The 18922-nt window shown below is 41.9% G+C and overlaps 1 protein-coding gene and 1 pseudogene across 5 annotated transcripts in view; one reads left to right on the plus strand and one right to left on the minus strand.

The window, feature by feature from the left end:
* LOC116085393 (ubiquitin-conjugating enzyme E2 E2) overlaps positions 1-18922 on the minus strand; it is a 280270-nt gene that overhangs the window by 37330 nt on the left and 224018 nt on the right. The window lies entirely within an intron of this gene.
* LOC116085392 lies at positions 596-2643 on the plus strand (annotated as a pseudogene).

An 18922-nucleotide genomic window follows, 5' to 3' on the forward strand; every position in this document is an offset into this window, starting at 1 on the left:
TGAAATAAACAGGAAGGGAAAACTGAGCGATAAGACCAACAAACAGGTCTACATTTCCAGTAGAGTCCTGAGCGTCACTCTGACTGTATTAGAAGAATGTACACTTTTGCAGAGGCCTGTATGGTCAATGTTGTTGTTGTTTTTTTTTAATATCTGTTGTTGTTAGCATTATTTACTAACATGTAGATTAAAGAATAAAGAAGCCAACCTCTTGATTGTAATAAATAATAAATATATTAGAACAACAAAGAGAATGCTCATTATCACATTAATAAGGTTGGAAAGGATATACACATTAGTAGTCTTACAACTACATGGACAGATGGCCTCACCTTCTTGGACATTGTAAAACTAAATGAGCAAGATTAGTTTTCCAAACGTGCATTTGAAAGCTGTATCATTACTTTATAGGCATATGATAGAGTATTTTTGTTCTGACTAGAAGTAATTATATTTTCTACTAACCATGAAAATCATCTGATGATAGAGCAACTCAGGAACTCGGGGTATATGAGCCTATTTTCTTAATGTGTTCCCTAACATCCATAGCACCCTGTTCCTTTCCTGCATGGTGATTGGCAGTTGGAAATTCACCATGTGTATTCTCAAGATCCACACCAGAAAGATCTTTGACTCTTGAAGGAATCTCACTGTTGGAGTGTGTGGGCAAGTGGACCATGCCATCAGACAGAAGAACCGGTAAGGCTGAGTGAGGCCAAACCCAGTGAAACTCAGAACTGAATATGGAAGGCATGGGGCCAGCTCCTTGTCAAACTCTACCAGCTCTGGATCACATAACCATGACACCCCACTGAGAGGACCATGGCAATCAGTCACTTAGCATAAAAACACAGAGTTCTTCATGCTAATGAGGTATCTAGAATGTTCAGCCAATGAGCTTCTCTTCCTGGGCATTCCTCATCCCTCAAAAGGCATTTAATCCTGGTTCACCCTGAGTAAGGTGTATGCATTTACATTTGCCATCAAATAAAGCAGTTTGGACAAGCAAGGACCATTTCCATCTCTTCATCAAGGATTGCAGCAGGGAAGGGAGAGCTATGCCTAAGTCTCCCAGAAAAGGCCTCTCTCTCCCAAGCCCTCCAGTCTCTTGGCACTCACTTAGAATCTCTCTCCCCTGCTCCCAAGCTCTGCCTCCCCCATCCTGTCTGGCATGTGGACACCCTGAGAGGAAGAGTGGACCAGGGACTCCTGATCCCAACTGTACCACCATGCCAGTGGTGCCTTGGCACACAGGAGACCCACAGCAATTGTGCCAGACTCTACTGTTTTCTACCTGGGGAAACAAGGACTGAGGACCCCCATTATCGACGCATTCTGCTTTGAGCAGTGAACTGGTGCTACTGGCACCCTAGTGTGAGGTATACACAAACAGACAGACACACACACACACACACACACACAATTTGGCAGAGGTTTATCTCTGTACTTTGAAAGCTCTCTTCCCAGCTTCCGTGCCCACTGGCACCTCCACTGGTATCTATGAGGCCATGGGACTCTGGGATAATGATAAGATGTGATGCAAAGGGAAGGGTATCTCAAAGGCTGATAAGCACATCATTAGAACACTGCACGAGCTCTGGTTAGCAAGAAGCCGGATGCTGTGAAGAAGAGAGACAAACTGAAGATCAAAATGGATGAGATTGAAAATAAATCTAAACTTAGAGCAATGCCTTCCTGGGGGTGTTCCTGGCTGTCTGCAAAGGTGATGCGATGGAAAAGGGGGTGCACCTGAATTGTCACATCAATGACTTAGGTGGCAATCCTGCCAGTTCTCGCTTTCAAAATGCTCAACAATGGTTCTCATGCTGGCAACAAGCTGGCCATGAAAGAGTTCATGATCCACCCTGTGGGCATATTCAGCTTCCAGGAAACCATGGGCATTGGAGTATCCGGATGTTTACCTCATCCTGAAGAATGTCATCAGGGAAAGATGTCAGCAATGTGGGTGACATGATGAATGTGGGTGTTATCCTAACCATAACATCTTGGGGAACAAAGGAGCTCTCAGGTTGTGGTTGCAAAGGGAAGGCAACCGGGCCATTACCAGCATGGATATGAATGCCTCTGAGTTCTTCAGAGACAGCAAGGACCACTTGGACTTCAATCCTAATGATGCCAACAGGTGCATCATATCTGGCTGTCTGGCTGACTTGTAGAAGTTATTCAAGTGGAAATATGCAGTGGTGTTCATTGAAGGCTCCTTTGGACCAGGATGACTAGGAAGCCTGGCAGAAGTCAACAGCCAGTGTATATATTCATGGCTAATGATCATCCCACAGTGACCAACCCTAAGTAGATTGCCAAGGCTGTGGCTGAGAAGCCCTGAAACTGAGCCCTGCTCAAAGTGAACAAGACTGGCTCTGTGACTGAGTCTCTGGAGGCATGCAAGCTGGCCAGTACAATGATTAGGCACCAGGGTGTCCCATTACACTGGGGGGAATGAAGATACCTTCACTGGTGACTTGGTGGTGGGCCTCTCCACTGGGTACATCAAGGCTGATACACATGACTTCCTGATCCTAGGACCAGGCCAAATACAATCAGATCTGCAAAACTGAGAAGGAGCTGGGAATCAAGTCTAAGTTGGCCAGTAGGTCCTTTAGAATTCCCCTGGCCAAATAAACCATGGGCTGGCAATTTCCTCAGTCCCCACTGGCTGCCTAGAGCCTGCCCTTGGTGTCATAGAGGAGGCTGGAGGCAAGCCCTGGGCTTGTTGGACCTTTACAGTTACTCCCTGACGTGTTCTTGGAAGATGGAGACCATGCCTGACTACTAAAGCCCTACTGGATACCCCAGCTCTGTAACCGTGTGATTAGTCAAAACATTGTTTCTATCACCTTACTTCCCAGCTAGTGTCTGGAGCCTCTGACCTCTAGTATGATTTCCTGGGTGGCCACTGGCAAGACTGTGTGGTTCTATGTGCAAAATAAGGTCTTGGCAACCCAGTAACAAAATCATCTCATGAAAGAGGTTAAGAATAGAGGATATAAGATACACCTAACACTGCGAACCGAGTTCATATACTCTGTTTTTGATTAACATTCAGTAAAATGTATAAATGTTTTATCTGCATTTAATAGAGCTCAGTGATTTTTAAATAGGTCTATCTATCCATCCATCCATCCATCCATCCATCCATCCATCCATCCATCATCTATCTATCTATCTATCTATCTATCTATCTATCTATCTATCTATCTATCTATCTATCTATCTACCTACCTACCTAGGGTTTGTCTACATAGTCCTGGCTGCCTGGGAACACATATAGATCAGGTGGCCTCAAACTCACAGAGATCGACTACTGTCTCAGCCTTCTGAGTATTGGGACTAAAGGCGTGCACCACATGCCCAGGTCTGAATTTTAAATGATGACATTTTTATTCCTGTTGACTGTTTCTGTTGTTCTTGTTCCTGGTGCCTGGCTGGGTATGAACCAGGGCTTCACGCTAAGCTGTCACTGGAGCGCTGAGCTGCTCCTGAGTCACTTTATCCCTTCAGCTTGGAGCAGGAGCTCCATTTTCATGAATGCTGATGCTGTGATGTACAGTTGCTTCCTTCACACAAACATACTTTTGGTTAGGGATTCTGCTGGTGTGAGGTCTTTTTGTGATAGAGCTGCTGGGCTTTCATGCCTAGCTGACGGTGTCTAGGGGGACGCTTCCTCACTGTCTGATCTCCCTTGCAAATCCTGCCCACGGTCACAGCACTATCTTGCTGAAATAATCTTCAAAGCTCGAGGTTCTGGTGCTGCTTTAAGAAGGCCAGTAAGATGACTGAGCAGGGAAAGGCACTTGCAGTAAAGCCTGGCGACCTACATTCGATCCCATGACCTATGTAGAGGTCCACAGAGAGAGCACTCTGCAAGGCTGTCCTTTCACCTCTGAGCACATGCCACGGACCCTCACTCACCGAATCATGCACAAGCACTAATAATAAATACATTTTATAAATATGCTTGTATTAGTCAGGGTTCTCTAAAGTATCAGAACTTGTAGAATGGATCTCTCTCATATACATAATGCACACACATATATACATATATGTATATATAGGTATATATACATGGTATTTACTGGAATGTCTTATAGGCTGAAGTCTAGCTAATGCTACAATTAGCTGTAAACAGAAAGTCTTAAAATCCAGGAGTTGCTCAGTCTATAAGCCTGGATGTCTCAGCTGGTCTTCTGCTTATGCTGGAATTCCGAAGATGTAGGCTCCAATGCCCATGAAGGAGTGGATGTGCTAGCCAGGAGAGGGCAAGCAGGCAGAGTAAACACTTCCTTCTTCCAAGTTCTTAGGTGACCTTCAGTGGAAGGCAGGGCCCAGATTAAAGGTGTGTCTTCTTACCTCAAGGTCGGGATCAAGTGTCCTCCTACTTTAAGGTCCAGACTGAAAGTGGATTCATTCACTTCAAGCCAAGCAAATAATCTCTCACAGGTGTGCCCTCCATTTCTGGATTGTAATTTATTCCAGATGCAGTCAAGCTGACAACCGGGAATAGCCATCAAAATGATTTAAATAATTTTATAAGCAAATATTGTAATACTGTAAACACTCTGACATTCATTCTCTCTCTCTGTCTGTCTGTCTGTCTGTCTGTCTCTCCAATATTCTTGCCTCTTGAGGAAAAGAAGAAAATTGCTTACTAGTTTTGGATCTAGAAAGGCTGCATTTAGGTAAGACAACTTTCAACGGCCTTTAGGTTTCAAAATGTGCAAATGGTTTCAGTATCTTTGGAGCAGATGCAATAGATAGTATGCTCATAAGAAATATTAATTTGAGGCTACAAAGTTGACTCAGTGGCAAAGAACAATGGCTGAGTTTGAGAAGACCCGAGTTCATTTCTCAGCATCCGATCGGTGGCTCACAAATGTCTCTAACTCCAATTCCAGGAAATCTGCGACACCTTCCTCTGGTCTCTACAGGTTATCAGACACATATATGGGACACATACCTCAAGCAGGGAGATACTTATACACACAAAATAAAAGTAAATCTTAAAAAAAAGAACCATCATCCTGGTTACATCTTTTAAAGTTTTATTGATGTATTTTTATCATATACTAATGTGAATGAAGTATAATTTTATATGTCTTTCTCTTATTTTTATAGCTGGGGGAAGATGTTGTTAACACATCTGCATTAATCTAATTCCAGGAAGAGATGATGTCTATACTTGATAGGAGCAAAAAGTCTACATTTCCATACTTCACAACAGCTGCTCTGAGTCATGGAAAACTTAGATCTCCTTTCTCTGCCCTTCCCTCTACCACCAGTTGTGTCTAGCTATACAGTTTTTCTTCAAGGCTTCTCCTGCCTCTGTCGGTTGTTTAACATTGGTGTTCCAAAATGTGTATGCTGCAAGAAGGAAATGCTTCCTATGTAAATGCTTCCTATGTTCATCCTTTTATTTAAAAAACATCAAAATACAGTGAACAGACTCATTAATGCTGTAACACTTTCCCAAATTTATTCTACATGATAGACATGAACAACTCCCCCACTCCTTCCCTCCTTCTCCTTCTCCCTCTCTCCCTCCCTCCCTCCCTCCTTCCCCCCATCTCATTTTTTACTTCCCCCTGAAACTTCTTATGTTTCAAAGTTTATAAAGGTTCTTTTTGGGCATAAATTACACAATTACTGATTATGACAATCTTAGAGGGGACAATCAAAAGCTGGACCATTGGTCTTCCAAGGGAAAAGACCAATGTAAAAATCTAAGGTCAGCTGCTCAGCCTTGGTCCTGGCCAGCTGACCAAGAAATGCTCTGATTCCTGCCCTGTGACTGTCGCTGGGAAACACAGTCTCATTGATATATTAGGTATCTGTGACAGTCTAAGTTTGCCATTTTAATACTTAGTCTTGATTCCCACCATCTTTCAACTCTTGAGATTCCTGCCTTTGACCAGCTAAGAAACTTTTCTTCATTTTTGTTATCCCGATGCTCACTCTGAGCTACGTATGTGCCTATGTACTGTTCTCTCTGGGTCTCAGTTCATGAGGAACTCTCACGGTCAGATACACCTCAGCATCTCATATACCAAAACTTCTGTTTAAACTTCAATGGACCTTTCAAGACACACTGCTCTAGGTGTGGTAACTCACTGAATTCAACTTTCCTATCTGCAAGAGAGTCCAGTGTTTAAGAGTTCAGGTGGAATACATGGGTCTTTTCAAGGGCCTTAGAGTTCTGCTGTCTCAATAGCCCATGGGTGTCTATTCCTTATGAGAACATTGTCTGTTTTCTGTGGACATTTCTCCCTTGATTATCCCAGCTCACAGTACTCATCACTTTCTGTAATTTTATATTTACTCTTACACTTTTGTGTGCTTGTCTTTTTTTCCTCCTATGTAAATGGAAGTCTATTTGAGAGCAGGGCATGTAAATTTCTTTAAATTATCCAGGGTACCAACCACTGTACACATCTAATAAAGTTTGTATGTATGTAGTCTCTCTCTCTCTCTCTCTCTCTCTCTCTCTCTCTCTCTCTCTCTGTGTGTGTGTGTGTGTGTGTGTGTGTGTATGCTTATTGGGTCAACAAATGGTACTAAGATGTCTAAATATATTTACCAATGAAAAATTTTATATTCAAATATTAATTTAATGTAGGTATTTTAGGATGGATATGGACCCTTAGGTGTTTGTAGATATGACTAGGAAGTGAGTTTTGATTCTGTGTAACTTGTGCTGGGTAGTTATTGATTGCCTTAATAAGTTTCAAAAACTTGCTAACATGAATTCATTTGTAACTACTTATACAGGTTAAGTACAGCCTAGGTACGTAAGACTTCTGAGAAAAGCCATAGATTCTGTTCCTTTTGTTTTTAAATCTGATTTCAAAATAATCTGTTAACACACTAAAGGGGCAGTTACTGAACCCTACAGTTTGTGCACTGAGATCTGTACTAGCTTCTAGAGGAGGTATGAAAGACACAGAACATACTCTCCTCAGTCCTGGCCTCAAAGCTTCCTGCCAGGACCTTGCCAGTTCCTTCAAATGGAGTTGTGTGTCTGTTATAGCTCTCACTGTATATATCCACAGGACAGTGGGCGGCACATCTGCCCATGGTGCTAAGTTCTGTGAGCATCAGGGTTGGGCTTGTCTATTATTCCCATATAGACACTCTTTATGTTTTAATGTCTTGAAACATTGAGATTAGAATCACTTCAAAGGTTTAAGCAGATATAGAAATAACTTTTAGGGGACAAAAGATCTTTTTTGTGAGACAAGTAAGAGAATCACTCTTGGTAAATGATGGTAAAATGTTATCAGATGGTAAAGAGCAAAGATTTTTAATTCTACTCAATTATATTAAGCTCTGTTTCTTTCATTAACAAGAAGAACGGTATGGTTTTAAACAAAACTCTAGAAAGGATTATCAAACAGATTGTTTCTTATACCTCAAAAAGGATGTTATGATCAACAGGACCAAGCATGGCACTGATAACAAACTGAAGCACGTGGGACCAATTCCTTTCTAGCAGCTACCTAATGACTAGGGAAGAAGCAGACACAGAACACCAGCACTTCAATGCTACAGGGCCCCAATCCTTTGAATGGCTAATGGCACATCACATACAGGTTCTCATGCAGACTTTCTATGAAAGTGGGACACCTTTGGACCTCTCAGATCCTTCGCTATTACCCCCCAGGCAGTTATGGTCAGACAGGCATATAAGCAACTACCATCTGGCATAATGTTAAAAGCACATGGACTGGCTTGGCAATCATAAATTGAAGCTTTATGGGGAAGTATTATTTATGACCAAGGAGACTGTAAACAATAGAATCTAAAAATCAATGGGCTATTGCCAGGTTCCCTTGAGCACATCTGCACAGGCAGAGCCCTCTCCAGGCTGAACGGCATCCCAGCTTAGGTGACATGGGGTGGGTCTGACAGCAAATTTAGCCTGTTCTCTGTTGTGCTTGAGATTGAGCAATTTACAAAGGAAGTGAGTTTGCCTTGCCTTGGTTCAGGGATCCAGGAGATTGAGAGAGTGTGGCTGGTGACAGCCTTCTTGCTGATGGGCACTCTACAAAATCTAAAGGTGCTCCATAGTAAGGTAGAGAACATCTGAGCTCATGAGACTTTCTCCGTCTTAACCCTCCCCAAAGGTTCAGATATTACAGCGGGACTGGGCTTCTGCCCTCAAGAAACCTCACCCTGGCAATTACATTTCAGCATGAAATTTGGTGAAGATATTCAAACCACGGAAAGTGAAGTGGGTGGGCACAGAAGAGTGCCACATTTAGATAGCTGAGCATTTTTCCAAAGGGAGGAGGCACAAAAGGACAGCTCATGAAAACTATGGGCTGAGTATGGGAAACATGAAACTGGATGAACAGTTACTGTAGGGATGGATGTCAGCTGAACAGGAGGCTTATGAAGACAACACCGCCAAGTAGCCCCGCCCAGAATGAGATCCAGAATAGTCCCTTAGGAGCACTCTTTCCTGTCACAACCAAAAGGGCAGCCGTCATTCTGCTTCCTGTGTTTATCCATTTATTTTTCATGTTCCTCAACTTTTAATAATCTTGTGGTGTCTTTATTTGAATGTCATACTTGTGAGGTCCATGTGTGTTGCAAATTCTTCTACATCTTTATTTCAAGATCATATCCCATTTATTATAAGAACACAGCACAGTATCTTCCCATGCTACTGTAGCTCCCTCTCCCAGGTAATTTTCTGTTCACATAAAGCAAAGTACCATAGAGAGGTAAGGCAAAGACGAAGTGCACGCACTTACCCTACGTTTGGAAAATTAGCATGTGCATTGAGCTTTAATGATGTGACTTTAAACTCTGAAGTTATAAAGATGGTATAGAAAAATAAACATGTTTACACAGCAGGGGATATCCATAGAAGAAAAGACTTTGTTCCTGGATTCTTATCTTGCTCTGCAAAGTTTTGCCTATGTATTGAGGATCTTGACCTATCCTGGGAAATGCCATTTGTTTATAGTTTGTGTATATGATGGTATGCATAAAATATTGCCTAGATGTTTTAAAGAAACCAAGAACATCAAATTTCTAATAACATGGAAGTAAAAAGCCTTCGGACTTTTTTAAGGTGGAAATTATTCTTGTTGAGACAGGCAATAAGATTGATGCCAGTCCTGGTAACACTGAATTTTAAGCATCTAAAGATGGATTATATTGCTACCTGATGTTCTAAAGTAAAATGTTTGACTTTCTGCTCAGTCTTTTAAATGGCTCGAGAGCTTCTTTGAAGAAAAGAAAGCTCTTGTCTTCCATGTGTATCTAATTCTCTGGGAAAAAGAGCAGAGCGGAGATGAATGAGATGAGACAAGACAGGGTGAGAAGTGAGAGACTATGTTGACTGACTATTTCAACATTATAAAATACAAAAAGGCAGCAGAGAAAAAACAGATTTCAGAAGAGTTCAGAAATGATGAGGAATATTAATTCATTCTATCAAACCTACTATCTGAGGGACAGACAGGTTTTTGTTTTCACTGGGTGAGGGAGGGTAGAAAGGAAATGCAACTGCTCATTTATTTGTGTAAAGTTGTCAGGAAACACAAGAGGAGAGAACCCTGAACATGAGGCTGAGAGATAAACCCAGATGGAACATGTGTTGGTAACTCATAAGACTCGAGGTCAGACAGGACAACGGGGTGAGGCTAGTGTTAAGAGCACACAGGGCCCTGTGGGCAGGAACTCTCGGTGTTCCTCTTGTAGGAGATGAAGGGGCCTGACAGCTGGTGACCTGGCCCTTCTTCATGCTTATGTTTGACAGTCACACACAACTGGAGTGCATTGGGATCCTCTTCACTGCCCACTCTTGTCACTTCCTGCGGGGTCATGTCTGCCCATCTAGTCCACCTCCTGCCCCATGTAGTTCTTGTACAGGCAGCCACAACTACTGTGTATTCATGACTGTGATGATCATGTGATATGAACTGTCAGCTTCTGTTACAAAAATACTAAGTCCAAGCTGGGTGTGGTGGTGTGTGGAGCAGTGGATCGTGCCAGGAAACTTGGTAAGGTTGACTGGGTTCAGAAACCCTGGAACTCTCAGACCTGAGGATGGATGTAAGGCATTTCATCTACTCCCGACCAGGTCTCTTTCACGTGACCACAGCACCCCATGGGGAGGATCAGAATAATCAGTCACATAGGGGAAGTACCCCAAAGCCCCTCCATATGCAGATGAAGCATCCCTAACATCTCCCACCAAGCCAATAGAAAGCATCTGCTTTTAGACTCCAACTCACCCTAAATTTATATAAGACCCTGTCTGTCCTCAAGGAATAAAGGTGCAAGAATTACTTCATTAAAGTTTGTCTGAGAGTGGCTGTTATAGAAGAGCTGTAATACTTTTTGGGGAAGAGAGTTCTCTTCCAAAGCTCTGGAGCCAGCTGCATAGCATCTTGCCACTCCAGAGCCACAGCGGCTGCCTTGATCTGACTCTCCTTTTCCTTTTGAAAAGCACAACTCTTTGGTCACTCTGGCTCTACAGATCTCCATAGACTCGCAGTGGGGACTCCAGAGATGGGGACAAGAGGATAAGGAGTTCAAGGCCATCCTCGGCAACGCAGCAAGTTCAAGACTAGCTGGGGCTACATAAATCAAACTACAAATAATTAAAAATAATACTCTACTAAATTGGAAAAATTATGTCACTTATGTTTTATGTAATTCAGTGCTTTCTACAAGGGCTCTCAATAAGAATGCAATTACAAACACACATTCTTCCCTCCCTGTTGGAGTGGCTAGCAGGGTTTTGATGAGCAATGTTGCAACTGCTTATTTTAATACTTGGGGAGAGTAACCTACTGATTCCTGTTCTAGGACTTTATCCTCCACATATTTTGTAAAACCTACTCCAAGATAACCAATGAAACATTACTTGTGAGAAAAAATTAGAAATAATTACTCATCAGGAGTAATTATTACCAATTAGTAATTATTACCAATTACCAATCAGGGAGACTGCTGGGGTGACAAAGCACAAGGCCAACGAAGTACTATGCAAACATGACACAGACCCACATGTGTGGGACAGCCTTCTGGACACTCAGGTAAGAAAATATGGAAGACCGCACAGGGGAAGAAGTGTTAATAGTTCTACATGATCCTTGGGCTGTTTAACATCAGTACACACTTTATTTTTTAAAATCTATCTTAAAAATCCCTGAGGGCTAGCAGAAAGAATTGAAACAGGCCACCTCAGGAGGTAGGAGGTTGGGGGGACCCTCCAGAATGCACCAGAGAGCTGGGAGGTGAGAGACTCTCAGGACTCAAAGGGAGGGACCTTAGATGGAATGCCTCACAGTAGAGAGAGGGAACTTATAGAGCCCACCTCCAACAGGAAGACAGAACACCAAATGGGGGAAAGGGGTTGCTATCCCGCAGTCAAAACTCTGACCCATAATTGTTCCTGTCTGAAAGAACTATAGGGATGGAAGTGGAGAGAAGCATGAGGAAAAGAAGGTCCAGTGACAGGCCCAAAGTGGGCTCCAGATCGAGGGGAGGCCTCAAGGCCTGACACTATTACGATGCTATGGTGTGCTTATAAACAAGGGCCTATCATTACTGCCCTCCCAAAGACCCAACAAGCAGCTGAAAGAGTTAGATGCAGATATTTGCACCCAACTAATGGACAGAAGCTGCTGACCCCTGTGGCTGAATTAGTGGAAAGCTGGAAGAAGCTGAGGAAGAGAGAGACCCTGTAGGAGGACCAGCAGTCTCAATGAACCTGGACCCTTGAGATCTCTCAGGCACTGGACCACCAAACAGGCAGCATACACCAGCTGATATGAGGTTCCTAACACATATACAGCAGAGGACTGCTGGGTCTGTGTTCATTCAGAGATGATGCATCTAACCCTCAAGAGACTGGAGGCCCTAGGGAGTTTAGAGGTCAGGTGGAGTGGGGGATAGGGGGTGGGGACATCCTCATGGAGACAGAGGGTGGGGAGAAGGTATGGGATGTGGAATAGTTGGGGCATGGACGGGGGCAGGGGGAATAAAATCTGGAGTGTAAAAAAGTAAAATAAAAAACAACAAACAAAACAAATGTAATATTCTGGTTTTTAAAGTAAATAACTAAAACAATGTTCATGGAGGAAAGGAAGTAAGAAAAAGAATGGAAATGAAAACAGCTTGTAATAAACACATTGTTCTGTGCGGCTTTCCTCTGAGTTCTGCTGTTCACGCAGCACAGGGAGAGAGGTAAAGGTAAATTCATGGGCAGGAACGAGGAAAACATTGTACACACACAGATCTATAGTTTGGAAAATACCAAAATGAAAAGGTAAATCTGTATTTAACTCTTAATTCTTTGTAGAAGGTATTGGCCTGATCTAGTTTTTCTGACTTTGAAAATTTATTACAGTAATTAATTTTTCTAAGATATTTTAAGTAATGTTATATAAGCCTGCCAGCAATACTTCATATGAAAAGTATCTTTCTAATCTCCAAGTACTGAGAACATGAAAAATAGAAAATGTTTCTTTCTTAGATTTTCCAGTAACCAGTGTTTTCCTTTGGGAAATACATTCTAAAAATTTAAAGGTACAAAAAAATTTCAGTTTGGGTAAGATTCCTGAGTCTAAGAACCCCAAATTACTACTGACTCTCATGCATGCATCTTGAGCTCTAACCTGAACTTCGGACCCATCAAGCTAACATCTGGGCACTCAGAACCAGTGAGTTCCCCAGAGGAAATCCCATCTTATCACTGAGATCAGAAACCAGAGTCCTCACAAATGCTTCCAGTCAGGGGCCAGCAGTCAGGCCTGCTGCTGAGAGCACAGTGTCAGCCAGGCACGGTACTGCTTGTTCAGGGTAGATCTGGCACCTTCTGAGGGTATTTCTCTTTGTCTTAAGGAGGCAGAGAGACATGCTGTGGGCAGGAACCAAGGAAGTTGCTATTGGTGTCAAGTTGAGAAAGGCCTGTTTTGTAGCATTCTGGTTGTTAAGTCTACCCCCGAAGGGACCTCTTCTTGCCTATTTCTGTACACTCAGCCTCAGGGTGCTACAAGCTATGCATTTATGAAAATAAAGATAAGAAAGGATTTGAACACTACTGCCCGTTTTGAGTCTCACAGCCTTGCTGCTTTTCTGGCCTCGGCACGGCTCCCACTCCTGCATGTGCTCCTTGCCTCCACGTTCCTGGGCTGTGCCTCACTCATTTACAGAGTAAAGCTCTGGAGAGTAGTAAGGTTCAGGTATTTCTGCTTTATAAGTTAGCCTTTAAAAGGTATTTTAAAAAGTAAACAACCCAAGAAATCTGGACAGATCTCTCCTAACATAAGGAATCTGTAATAAAGATGTGTCCAACGGTAGAATAGCTCTTCTACCAAAGCCCTGGTCCACCACTAACCATCATTTCCTCCTGGCTATTTATCCTTACTTCCTATGAGACAAAGCCCATTGTAATATCTGCACAGGACCAGTTTATAACCAACACTGCTTCCTCCTGTCCCCTCAGATTTGCTTGAGCCAGACTCTAAGGGGCTGCCACCCTATCAAGAGACCCAGATCCAAATCTGAGATTGGACTAATCAAGGCACTGGGGTAGAAATGAACTCAACTTGCTCAGTCTCCAGGCATGAGCAACACTAACACTGCACACAACAGGTCAAGCAAAGGCCACACTCTGTGAAGTGGGGAGAGGGTGTTAGGATTCTCCTTTACGTGTACGGTACTGTTTCCTACCCCATTTCTTAACTGAACAGTAAAGACGTTTTCACATTAAGTTTACAGCTCATTAACACAAGGGTCTGTTCCAAGTCTTGATCTGGGCCCAGAGACCTTTCTTCTTAGCCTTTCTCTCAAGGTTTGAGAAATTTGAAGCTGCTTCCACTTAATTCTAGTGAAGGACTTTGTCTTTCTAAGGTAAGTTTTTTGGTGTCATCTTACTGTCTTTGTTCTTCTGTCACCCAGGGACATTCATAAAACAACTGAATCCTGTGACAAATGAGCATGGCACTTACCAGCTTTTGTGTGTGGAACACTGAAGACATCAACGTAAACAGTTACTTGAATGTCCCTGTCACCTGCTCACAGAACTTCCCTGTACAAGAATGTCCTTTGCAGCGCTTAGCCCAGTTATGCTGGCAGTAATAACCATCAATGCCAGCTCTCAGGGCACAGAGGGGCTGAGTGGAAACACTTAGGCAACAAGCATCTTATAGGAGACTATATGTTCCCAAACTACAAATTGCAACATAGTATAAAAAGTTAGAAACATACATCGTCCTTCCAAGATATACTAATTCATTTCTTCTCTCAGCCAAGTGGCTAATGTCCTCTTATTATACAGGCTTATTTAATTTGGTTCATAACAATAAAGCTGGTATTTCTTGAACACATGACATCAAATCCTGGAGTGTTGGTCTTTTTTGGGGGGAGGTATATTACAAACACAGTTACTATGTGTGCAGTTTTAGAAGCATGAAGACAGTAGTGTTTCTTTTCTGAGACAGGTTCTCACTACAGATAGCCCAGCTGGCATCAAACGTATGATCCTCCTGACTCTTCTCTTGGAGTGCTGAGATGAGAGGTACATACCATGGATATACCTTGTTCTACTTTTGATCATCACATCTACTTAAATATTTCACACCTAAAACAACAGCATGACATTTCCTAGGATTTATCAAAAAACAAGCATAAACCAAAACCAAACAATATCTTGTCCCAAATCCTAGAAAGAAACACAGATCAAAACCAAGTACTATTAACCCACGGAATGAAACTAGTGCCCTGGCCCAACATGATACTGAGAATGAAAGGCGATTCTAACATTAATCAAATATGAAGATAGCCTGTAAAATGGGAAATGGTTTTCCTTTTAGCTTAGGGCTGGAAAGTAATTCAGAAATCGGTACTTAGCATTCAACATACATTTAATGCCTCAGTCTCTGAAAATAAGAACATATTTGAGAAAAAGCATCATTCCTCCATATCCCCCTTCTTTCTCTTTTTGGACAGTATCTATATGTAGACCAGGCTGTCCCTGGACTCGCTATGTAGCTCTGGCTGTCCTGGGTCTCTGTATGTAGACCAGGCTGTCTCAGGACTGGATATGTAGATCAGGCTGGAAGACCAGCAAGTCCCCTTAACCACTGACCCCTCTCTTCAGCATCTGTCTCCCATGCTTCTGAAAAAAAAAAAGGCTCTTGGCAAAATTCAAGAGCAGCCACTCAAACTCTTAAATAGCCAAATCAGCTCTTGCCTTGTCACTTCTAAACAGTCTGATGTACTCAGCTGAACCATAATGCAGAACTTAAGAAGTGGTCCTTCTCCAAGGATTTAAGGAATTTATATTGGGAATGGAAAACCAGTTTAGAATGGGGTTGTATTCCATTTCCTGCATTCCACTTACCCACAAAGGGCATTGGCTTTTTTATCTACAAAGTGGGAAACCATCTACATTCTCTTTATGTGAGAGTTGTATGGGTTAAATGGATCCAGCAAAGGTCTGATCAACCAGACACTGCTTTGTCAGATAGGAATCCTGTTCTTAGGGAGTTTTGGTGAGAACTGCAGGAAGGAAAAGACAACAAAGAAGTACAGAGTTCATGAGCAAGACACGCCAGAGCCAAAGCCAACTCCGAAGGTCATAGCAAAGTTTCAGAGCCGAGGGATACTTAAATTTGTCACATACGAAAGCCTCTTTGAGGTGGCATTTGAATAGAAATGAAGGGGGAAATGATGTGACCAGATACAATTCTGGGAGAATGCAAAATCAGAAAGCAGGAAGCACAAACACAGGGCCCGTGGAAGAAGCAGGGTTGAGGGGGCTTTGCAGAGGGTGAGAACTGTGACTTTGAACCGGAGATTCTTGTGTTCATTCAACAAGCCAGAAGCCACTAAAGGGTTTTAACAAAGCATGGATACACAGGCCTCCTACCATTAGGTAGAGCTGCATAGGGGCAAGCTTTGCAGAAGCAGAGACCAGATAAGAGGCTGCCACAGAAATCTGGGAGAGGGGAACAGTGGATGGCCTTTGAGCCACATTGTCAATAGGGAGAGGTCATTAGGGAGAGGCAATGGAAACTGTTAAGCTTCATTACTAGCTTTGAGGACTAAGCCAGGATTTAGTCAGAAGAGTCTGCTTGAGAGACCAGGAATAGCTGTGAGCTTAGGGAAGTGGTGTGGCCATTCCCTAGAAGGGAAAGAGGTTATGAATTGGACTAGGTTGAAACTCAAAAGTTTTAATTTGTGAAATTTAAGAACTGGGAGATTTTGTCCTCTGGAATGGGATGAAAGTATCTGATCAATAGTATTTCTTAAGATGTACTAATTTGTGATGATTTTGACATTCACATAGACATGTCAAAGAGACAGGTCAGTACATGGAAGAGACTGGATCCTGGTCAAACTTGAAAGAACATGTGCTATTTCATAACAATCCTGTGTTCTTGACGAAAGGCTGGAGTTCAGGAGTGGGCAGCTGGCTTTACACAGTTCTTTGTGAAAATTACAGGGGACATATGCACTCTTTTCCTTTGTGTAGCAGGGTAGTAATGGCAGGTACATGACAATCACCTAGGCAAGGCGTGGTGACACAGCTCCTTTCTGAGCTTTAGTTAGAGACCTGTCAGGCTTCCAGATGCTGAGTGTGATCATTTCTTACTATAACTGATCACCTTCCTTTTTCATAGGGAGCCTTTACCTGTCCCTTAAGAGAACACATATGCGTGTGTGCGCGCGTACACACACACACACAAATTATTTCTTTTGTTGTCATAGCATAGTTAACACTTTTCTTTTCACATCATATTCCACTATTAAATATCTAGGTTAGACCTGAAAAGGAAATCACTGCCATTGCTTGCTACCTTCAAAATAAATTACACTCCAAGTTAATTCAGAAGTTAAAGCTGTGCTTGGTAATAAGAATGATCTTCTGTAATAAGAACTATCTTTTATAATAAGAACTATCTTTAAAAGCTTCTTAATATCATTCTTTGATACTTTATCGCATCCTAACATTTAGAGAGAGTGCGTGAGAGTGTATGTGCATGGCACACGTGTGGAGGTCAAAGGACAATGTACAGGGTTGGTTCTCTTGTCCTATGTGGGTCCCAGGAACTGAACTTAGTTTGTCACACTTCCTGGCAAGCACCTTTATCCACAGAGTCAGCTTACTGATATTTTTTATATACAAATGCTTCTATGTATATATGTAATTTTAATATTTTTAAAACACCTTAGGTATACACTCTACCATCCTTTTCAGAGAATATCTACTGGTAAATACTGTTACCTAAAAAGATATTTTCTAGTAATAGGTGTGGATATTGACACAGCATGTTTGTCATATGTACAGGATGCTTGAACAAGTGAAAACTAACAAACACAGTTAACTGTCTATATACCCGAAAGCTTACTCATCTTGAATAAAATTTCCAGATCCCCAGGGAAAGCACACCAGGCTGTGTGTTTCTATTCTACAGGCAAACATCTGACCTGTTACCTAGCCTTATCCTTTAATTAACATGTATGTCATTAAAATCTCTGGAATGCAAACCATAAGAATGAATGTAATCATATTTTCAAACTGTTTTGTTTTGCGTTTTTGTTTCCTTTTAAAAGAAAAAGTATATGTACAAAATATAATATAGTCTGTTACTACATTTTCTGCTGGTTTTATGTGAAGTGGGACTTTTAAAAGAAAGTACTTTCATATTCTTCCCCCAAATGGACAGCTAGAGAGCAGGACATGGAAGTGCGAATCACCCCACTCCTTGATGGTGTCAGTGATTGTAGGTTAGAACACGGGGGATGCTATTTTTCACTTCTCAGACGGTTACAGATCAAACAGTAGCAAAGTTCTGTCCCACAGTCATGTGATGACAGCCATGATATGAACTTACAGTTTTTCTGGAGGCTAAATTTGTCAGCCTTTATCAAAAACTCTATAACTGTGCAACCTACCCAGAAATTTCATGTCACTAAATTTAGAATACAAGAATACAAAGTATATTAATTATCAGGGTGACACCACGTCAACAAATATAAGTACTGACAGATGCCTAAGTGATCAAGCACAGGAGGGCAGTTCTATTTTGGTACATTTGTCCAATGGAGCATTATACGTGCTCTAAGAGTGTAATATAGTGACATGTTCATTGGAAGTGTATAGCAATAACCATGAAGCCATGGAATCTGAGGGACACCTCTGATCAGTTTGTATATATGTGTTAGCATGATCCATATCAATATGGACATATATGAAAAAAAAGAACAAGAAAACTCCAGAAAGATACACTAAAACTGTGTGAATAGTCTGGAGATTAAAGTACATGTGATTTTTTTTCTTTTTGCTTGTTACAATTGCATTTTATTCTGTAAAAAATATGTAGAATGTTAATTTGAAATTTGAAAACAAATGTACAGATTTTAAGAACAGAAATGCTTGCAATGTGACTAAGAAAATAAATTACCACAAAATACAAAGCTATCTCTACCTCATAAATAAACAAGTATCTGAATATCCTAACACGGAAATATTTCTCTGTGATGCTGAGAACCATTAGACAGATCAGTTGACTACACTTCCCTTTTTGGTGGTAAGGTACTTTTCCTAGATGGCCACTCACTGAACAGGCCTTGCCACAGAGAGAAACTGCTGAGTGTGCACGAGACGGACCTGCTCTTCAGACTGACGCAGCACTTCCGGATTCAGAGTTCCTGTGCAAGGTGCGGTGGACCCCTCCGTGACCTTCCCAGTGCAGTTAGCTCTTACTGCAGGATGGAAAGAGACCTTGCCACAACAACAACTACAACACGAATGTATCTCGTTTGACTTATTTTGCTGGCTTGGATAGCACAATAGATAATGAGTTATATTTATTTATGAACCTCTGTTCTTGCCAATAATTTTCTAAGGTTGTTTTTTTTTTTTTTTTTTTTT

This window comes from Mastomys coucha, unplaced genomic scaffold (assembly GCF_008632895.1).
Source record: "Mastomys coucha isolate ucsf_1 unplaced genomic scaffold, UCSF_Mcou_1 pScaffold9, whole genome shotgun sequence".
NCBI lineage: Eukaryota > Metazoa > Chordata > Mammalia > Rodentia > Muridae > Mastomys > Mastomys coucha.